Source organism: Spermophilus citellus, assembly GCF_964194105.1.
Source record: "Spermophilus citellus genome assembly, chromosome: 5".
In the NCBI taxonomy this organism is placed as follows: domain Eukaryota; kingdom Metazoa; phylum Chordata; class Mammalia; order Rodentia; family Sciuridae; genus Spermophilus; species Spermophilus citellus.
In genome coordinates this window covers 77,459,204-77,468,562 of record NC_138186.1, presented here as the reverse complement: position 1 = coordinate 77,468,562, position 9,359 = coordinate 77,459,204, and positions in this window count along the sequence as shown.

The following is a 9,359-nucleotide window of genomic DNA, read 5'->3' as shown; positions in this document are numbered from 1 at the left end:
CAAGCCTGGAGTGTAGAAAGAAAAGAGCATATTTCAGACACCACCATGTCCACCTGAGAGAACTCAATCTTAAGTTTTGGAGTGCACACAATGTATGATTTGAAAGGGAAAGGCTTGAATGCTTAAAAAATGTTTAAGAATTAGATCATGAAATTGAATGGCTTTGCCTCCAAGTTAAAAAAAAAATGGAAATCTAGGATAGAATAAGAGATATAGCACTAAATATTCCCAATTTTGTTAGGTTTGGGGTTATAAGAAAAATAAAATTTCCTTACCTGCTGATATTACAGCCAGCTGTCTTGCAAGTTCTAGGTTATATTAGGTGGATTTACTTTTTAAACTGTTAAAACAGGTCTTCATAAAAAAATAATATCATATTCTAGAAGTTATATTTGTCTTTTCCAAAAATTATAATTTGATTTGAAACAAAAAGACTGAACAAAAATATTTTCTCATAGGATTTGATTGTCTATATCACTTAGTCTTTCATGAATACTTTTTTAATTTTAATTAATTGTTTTATATTGATAAAACAATTAATTAAATTAATTAATTGTTTTTATTGGTAAAACAATTAATTATTATATTTTTATTTAGTAACATTTAGATGCCAAGGAAAACCCAGTGATGAGCAAGACAATCAAGACTTTGACACCTCTATAAATATAGAGAAATATATAAAACATATACTATAAGGAAAATAAAATGAAAATGGTTACAAAGGAAAAAGTAATTTATAAGTAGCAAATTCTTATGCATATTTAAGAAGAGATCAAAAGAAAAGCAATCAACTACTTTGTTCTTAAGAATGCATATTCATTCCACAGGCAGAAAGTGCAAAAGTGGTGAGGTAGGCATGAATTTGGCAAGTTTAAAGAGCAGCAAGCAGCATAGTTACAGCACAGTGACCAATAAAGAGTGCAAGTTCACAGGAAATAAGGTCAAAGGTACAGGCCAGCACCCTAACATGCAGGACAATAGTGACTTTGAATTTAACTTTGAATTTAATGCAAAGCTTTCACATAATTTGTTGCAAAATGGTTTATATGATATGCCTTACCTTTTATAAAACCAGTTACAAATGGAAGGAGGTTATACCAATCTGTTTTGTGAGAGGTGATGGTATTTTGGGGCAAAATAATCTGCATAGAAATATGAATAAAAATGAGATGTTTTTGAGGTGGGATAAATAGGAACTGTTTATATGTTTTATAAATGAATAACACTAAAAGTATATTCGTAACATCCATTATATCTCACTTTATTATTCAGGTCATACTACTTAAAGCAAACAACCTGATAGTTTAAGACATGAAAAATATTTGGGAAGTAATAAGGAGCTGAAGTTACCTTACCCGTCTCAACCTTTTTGCTTCAATATTTATTATTTTCTTTTATGGATCAAACTTATCTTTGTTGAAACTCATAACATTCTCTTTTCTTTCCTTTTTTTCCTTCCTTCCTTCTTTCTTTCTTTTTTTTTTTTTTTTTTTTGGTACCAGGTATTGAACTCAGGGGCACTCGACCACTGAGCCACATCTCCAGCCATACTTTGTATTTCATTTAGAGACAGGTCTCACTGAGATGCCTAGCACCTCACTATTGCTGAGGCTGACTTTGAACTGCCTCAGCCTCCTGAGCCTCTGGGAATACAGGCATGTGCCATCAAGCCTGGCTCATTCTTTCTTCTTTTCTTCATTCTTCCCTCCCTCCCTCCCTGCTTTCTTTTCACCCTCTCCCCTCCCTTTTTAAAATATCAGCTCATTTAAATTTGCTTTAAGTCAGTTGTTCTGAATGTCTGGAAGACTTTGTTAGATTGAGGAAATGGAAATAGTTCTTACTAAAGCAGTCCAACCAGCTTAAAATTTAGTAAAAAAAAAAAAAAAACTAAATTTGTTTTGATCACTAAGCTGCCAGACTTTTGTTGACTACATCATGTAAGACAGAATTTTTTTCCATCTTTAATCTTGTTGAAAGATTACTAAAAAAAAAAAACTATTTCCCTATACTATTGTCAGAAATTCAGTTACCCAGAAAAATGCTAATATTTCTAATTTATTTTGCATGTCAGTTTATGAACTTCCAGTGCGTACTTTGGAATTCAGTTCCTAATTGTTAAGGTTTGGAAGCAAGCTGTCTTTCTAAAGCTCATGTGTGATACAATGAAAGAAGGTTTAGAGGAGAAATGATTGGGTTATGAGACCCTTAACCCAATCAGTGAAATAATCACCTGATGGGATTAATTGAATGGTAACTGAAGGCAGGTAGAGTGTGGCTGGAGGAAATGGGGTATCAGGGGCATGGCTTTGTGGTATGTATTTGTATTTGGCAAGTGATGATCTCTCTTTTGTTGCTTCCTGATCATCATGTGAGCCACTTCAATCTACTACAGTCTTCTACCATGATGTTCTGCCTCCACTTGTGACCCGAGGAATGGAGTTGTCATTCTATGGATTAATACCTTGGAAACCACAAGCCCTCAAATAAACGTTTACACTTCTACAATCGTTCTGGTCAGGTCTTTAGTCATAGCAGTGGAAAAGCTGACTAAAACACTAGTCCTTTTCATTTATGCAAAATGTATGGTGATTCTTAAGTGAAAAGAATACCCAGTTATTCCATTCTCATCATGAAGAATCTTAAGGGCAGAGGTCTGAGGATCAAGATCACGCCTAACACATAGAAATAAGTAGTAAAGGATAAAATAACTTTTAGAGATTAGAATCTAAGACACAAAGTAAATTTTGGAAGAAAACAGATTCATTGATTTCCTTCAATGTAATAGGAAAATTAAGTAGTAAAATATAGTTTCAAGATATACAAACTCTATGTGTGTCCTTTATTCCATAAAAAAACTTGTATGAAATAATGGAAATTATAAAATGTACTTTCCCACCATTTCAGATAAAGGTTACATCCACTGTGTAGGAAATAAATAGCACCAGTAAGAATTTTATTTTGCATGTTTCACATATGAAGATCCAAAATCCAGACACCTTGATTTCCACTATAGATTTTTTGTTGCACACTCAAGTTTTATATGAGCATAAAAAAAAATGCTTTCACCTTCCGTTACGGTACACAAGATCTTTGTACTGCACTGTTATACAGAGTACCTTGATGCACAATGATAATTAGTATAGTATTGATCTTAAAATTGATAATAAATTTGAAAACACAAATAAGAAGAATGTGGAGTTTCTCTGTGTATTTTAAAATCTGGAATAAATCAAACCATCATAGAAATGTCAACCTGATTTACTAATTTTGCTATTGGATGTTCTTTACCAAATTCTGTATTGGCAAGTTGCTCTAGGTAAGATATGAGGAGGTACATTTCACCTTCTTTATTTCTTACTCTTTTGGTGCTGAGATCTAGGGTGGAGTAATATACGTGGAAACTATATTGTAAGGATTCATTAATATTAGAACAAAAAAGTCAGATTCTCTAGCACATGATTTCTCCATGGGTATGATATTGTACCCAAAAAAAGATAAAAATAAAGGGGAGGCAAAATAATCTTACTGTTTTGTTGAAAGCAGAGATACACAGAGTGCATAAAAAGATATAAAATAATATATTTATGTTATTAAACTTTCCATTGCAGGGTTAATTAGGAAAATATAAAATTTTCTCCTTAAGGAAGCATTAATGAAAAAAAATAATTGAGAAATACCAATCTGGCTAAATCTAAAACAATCATCATCATCATCATCATCATCATCATCATTATCATCATCATCATTGAGACACACCGCAACTGTAAGGAGTAAGGCAGTTTTCATGAGCAAGCATAGTTCTAATTATAAGACTCTTCACTCAGTCCAGACATTGTAGGACAAACCTGAAATTTTATTATAACAAGAAATAACCTTATGAGTCCCCCTGCTGTTTTTTTTTTTTTTTTTTTACTAGGTGGATTACTTTGAGAAAATCCAGTAATTGCATTATATAGTGTCTTCATGTTGAGAACTTTTGAATGAAACATTGCCCGAGCCTCCATCCTGGGGATAATTGTTCTCTTGAGAATCCCTTTTGTTGTATTATGAACCTTGTGAGTTCTGTAACTGACTCTATTTTCTTCTATTTCTGTTTGGCAATAAAAAAATAATGAAAAATCTATGCCCAAAAGAAAAAGTTAAAAAGGCTTGAAAATATGCCTGCATTGACCTAACTTTGGTGATTGAATCTTGTACTATATGATTTTGTCTTTGTTTCAGCATTTTAGAGTTATTATAAAGTTTATTATTTAATTTTAAATAAATTTTGTTATGGTTTATGCTAACTGTAATCACTTGGAAATGATAACATGGAAAAGATAAATAAAGCATATTTCTGTTTTCAGATTTTCCAAATTTAATTAGGGCCCTTTTAGAATTAAAATTCCAAATGAGTGAGTACAGAATTTAATCCAGTCATTTAATATTCTGACTCAATTGTGAACATCATCTTTGTGAATGTTCAGAACACAAATTGTATGTGTGAGTGTTTGTGTATGTGTATGTGTGTGTGTTTAACGTGGTTTTGTACACATTCACAGACATAGAATTAAATCAACTTTTAGGAGGAAGAAATCAAAAGAATTTGAAGTCAGGCAGTATGGCACATGCCACTAATCCCAGAGGCTCTGGAGGCTGAGGCAGGAGGATCCCAAGTTCAAAGGTAGCTTCTGCAAATTGATAAGGCACTTAGCAACTCAGCAACTCAGGGAGACCCTGTCCTAAATAAAATGTAACAAAAGGTCTGGGGATGTGGCTCAGTAGTTAAGTGCTTCTGGGTTCAATCTCTGGTACCAAATAAATAAATAAATAAATAAAACAGAATTTGAAGATTTTAGGTACTCTGTATTTTTTATTTATATAATACAATGTAACAAGCAGAAAAATAAATATTCCCAATACAATGCAAACTCATGTATGAAGAACTGTAATTTCAGATACATTAGAAAAAAATGTAATGAAGATAGATATACTATTGCTCAGCATAAATAGTGGCCTTTTAAAAGAAAGATCTTTCTATAAAGTTATTTCTGATTTCCAAATGTTTAAGGGTGAAATAAAATAGGTGTGTGTAAGCAAGACTTTAATGAAAATTCTGGTGTCTAGTATTTGCTACTCTTGCTTGTGCAATAATGTGCCAATCTTTGAACTAACATTTTAAAAATAATAATTCTCATTGTCACAAGACCCTAATAACTTAGACACATTATTTAAGATGTGAGGGGCTGTGAGACATGAAAATGAGGATAGAAGTGCTGGAGAAGCTGGAAGTTTTAAAGAAAAAATAAAAGCTTTTCAGATTCTGATCACTAAATTAGATTAAAATTTACCAATGATAGATGGAAGGTACTGTACAGACAAAAATATTTGGGATTTTTTTTCAGAACCCAATCAAGTTGATATTTGGCTATATATAATTATAAACTATTGATTCTGTCTTTAGAATTTTATTTCATTAATTTTATTGTCTGTCCTCTAATTTAAATAAAAGTTCTTATGGAGACTTTATTTATCAAGAGGAAAAATCTCTTGGGAATCAGTTTCCTGGAAGCCAGTGAATTGGTAAGTCATATAGATATTATTAGGATGTAGAATGTTTAATTAATAAGAATGTTGTATTTAGTGGTGATTTATGTCCTTAAGACACATGTTCACTGCAATTTGCAAATGGTTCACAAAAAAGAAACATGTTTAGTAGTTACAAATCATATTAGGTGCCTAACCACATGACTTTTAACATTACTATGTGAAAATAGTAAATAGTAGTCATGCTTATGGAAAGGACAAACCAAAGTTTAGCTCAAATTGCAAAATTCAATTTGGTAATCATGTTAATATTACTTTCAGAATAGATTTTTAAAATATATCACAATACTAGTTAACTTGCTAAGATCCTCCACTAAGTTAGTAGAATAAGAAAAAAATCTGCATTATATTTTTTATTCAGTACTTTTAGGAATTTTTAATTCTTTTTTTCCTACTAAAATGTGTTGTGTCCTTGAACATATTCTAAAAATTTCCCAACACTTTGGTGTTTGAAGAAAAACTAAAGTTTTATTCATGGAACAGAGTTTTATGTCATGCAAAGATATAAAATATTTTGATAGCACCTCTTCTTACTGTTTTATACCTAAAATAAAATCTACTTTGTTGTGAAGTCACCTAAAATGCTAACTAGATAATAACTTTACTTCTAAATACTGTAACCATGAGAAAAGTAGTGATTTCACATTCATAACTTATAGTACAAAAAGTAATAACTAAATATCAGATGTCAAATGATGTCTTATTTGTAGAAAGAAGATTTTAAACCTTAATGTTTGAGGGACTTATACATAGTAATATATGAGAAACAAATCTAATTTGAAATTAAAATGAATTAATACTATGACTGAGTATTTTATGTATATGAAATTTACATATGTGTGTATATTTTAGACACTAGAATCTGAATATTATAAAGATAGAGTGAAATATTTTCAACGTGATTTCATTTTTGTTTCAGTTTATAAAGAGCAACTGCATACCACAGAATGAAAGAGATGCTTCACAATAGCAGCTTATGATAATATCCTTTATTCACTAAGTGTCTGCCTTTGCCTCCATGTTATAAAAGGGTTGTTGTCAACATTAAATAAGATACCATCTGACAGTGTCTGCTCATTAAATGCACTTCTTCCCCATTCTATATTAAAATTAACTTACTCAAGAAGCTGCTGTTGGACTGCTAGTCTTTAATTTGCGCAAAAGTAAATTCAGTGAATGAAATCTTCCTTTAGTTCTGAGAAAAGAAGTAGTTTCTTCATTTTTTTATTAAAATGTTTAAGTGCTTATTTTTTAGTTAAAATTTTCAACTACATATTTTTCAGTTAAAATTTTATGTAAATATCATCAATATGTAATACTATATACTATTGAGTCAAATTCACAACAAAATTTTTTCATTGGCTACATACCCTCCTGATGGTAGCATGTAGAAGGAAACAACTCACAATGATAACATTTCTAAAATCAGTACAAGATTCTAAATTAATTACTCTGTTCTAACCATTTATGGGAAGTGGCAGCGAATTTGGTAGGAAAAAAAATGATGCAGAAATTCAGCAATACAGGTGAAACATCATATCAGCTCCTGTAGAATCTGGAGAGTAATCCCAAGGAGAAACTCTGAAATTGGCACGAGTGCAGGAAGAAGGGTAGATGCTGCCTTGTTCCAGTAAGACTGACTTATGCTGTAGTATTTATAGATATTGGTGCAACATTGACCACATCTGCTATCTAATTTTTAAAAAGCCAAGAATTTTCCAACTTAAAGGTAGTTATTACCTAGCCAGAATGATTTCAATAACACTACATATTTTTTTTAAAAAACTGAATTGGAGCTAAACATGATAATACACACTAATTCTAACTCTCAAGAAGCTGAGGCAGGAGGATTCCAACTTGGAGGTCAGCCTGAGCAATTTAGCAAGACCCAATCTCAAGTTAAAAAAACAAAAAAGGACAGGGCTGTAGCTCAGTTATACAGTGCCACAGTTAAAACAAAAACAAGAACAAATATGAATTGGATGAAAAATTTTATTACTTAAAAAACTATGAGAATATCATTTTGTTAAAATAACAGAATAAAAACTCTTTTTCTTGTTGCAAATCAAGTGCATGCTTATTTCATTAGAATTAGAAATTACAGGTAAGCATGTAGGGCAATTAAAATTTATGAATATGAAGGTATAGCCATTGTCAACTTTTTGAGAAGATTGATGGTTGAATGTCTATATTGATAGTGGTAGTTAATCTTTATTAATATCATCTACAATAATACCTAATATTTAGATTTATAAAATTTCATTTAGCACATAAAATATTATAGATTTTCATTTTTAATCATTATTATCTACTTAAACAAATTGAATTTAGCAGCCTTCATTTGGTATCTATTATGCTAAAAGCTGTGAATGTAGAATAAATAACAGATATACAAAATAAAATGGAACTAAAAATTTTTGCAAACAATAAACCATCAGATAAATTGTAATAACATAATTGATCTGATTGAAGCTTTATAAAAATCAAACGTTAAGGTAGAGGAAATGTAATTTGAGTTCAGAAATTGTTAAAGAATAAGAGAACAAACATTTCAAGCTGAGTGTCATTGCTGGTTATAGACTAAATAACATGAACTTTAGATGTATAAATAATAAACATTTTTTGTGTGTATGTGTATGTGTGTGTGTGTAATGTGTGTGTAGTGTCAACACAGATATGCCTGCTTTCTTAATTGTTGTGGTTCTCACAGATTAGACTAAAGTAGGTTCACACTAAACCAACACCTACGTCAACATTAAAGGGAGACTGAACAACATTTCAGCATAATCTATAAAGAAAAATATTGACACTTTACTGTATTAATCTTATTTAATATAATTTTGACATGAACTGCATATGCCATTCCTTTGGTAAATATGTACTTTTAAAATTATGTTAAATTCTATCAACTCTAACCCCACTAGAAACTTGAATGGGGATATATGTCCATGTTAACTATTTTATGCAAATGATAGGTTTTAAGCTACACAACTTAATCCTTGGATTTCTCATTCTCATATCAGATGTAATTTATTCTTCAAAATTTACATTACTAATCTATTTACTCAGAAAAGTAATTGGACACTTATCATAAACATTGAGGTGATGACTACAAAGACAGTATTAATTAATTCTTAGCGCTAAACAAATGCCCTAAAACCTAGTGATGTGCAGTAATCATTATGTGTTACTTTTTTTGAGATCTGTACTAGAGTGGAGTTTTTGTTGTTGTTGTGTATCAGCCTTCCTAAAGTCTGTGTGTGCTAATGGTCCAGCTGAACCTGAATGTATAGTATGTCTTCACACAGATCAATGAATTTTGTAGACTATTTGATCCAAGAGATTCTAAGGTCAGACACTATGCCCCTGTTCCCATGCAGTTCTCTTTTCCACCAGTAGGCTAATCCATGCTTCTCCATTTGGTGGCATCAAGTCCTAAAATATAGCAAGGCAGAAAATCCCAATGCACAAAGAATTTTGCAAGTCTCAGCTTCTGTCATAAGTGCTAATGTTCTACTGGGGAAATAAATACTCACAAAGGCTTCACATTGTAAGTAAGAGAAGATATAACTAAGGAACATAAATAGGAAGAAGGGAACAAAATTCTACAAAAGGCCATACCATATAGTTGACTAAATAATTTATTATCAGAACTCAAAATTTTGTAGAAGAGAAAAAGACATAAACATATTTTTAAGGTATGTGGAATACAATAATTGAAAATGATCAAGATGACCTTAACATTTCCCTTGCCTCAACAAAGTTTTAGACAG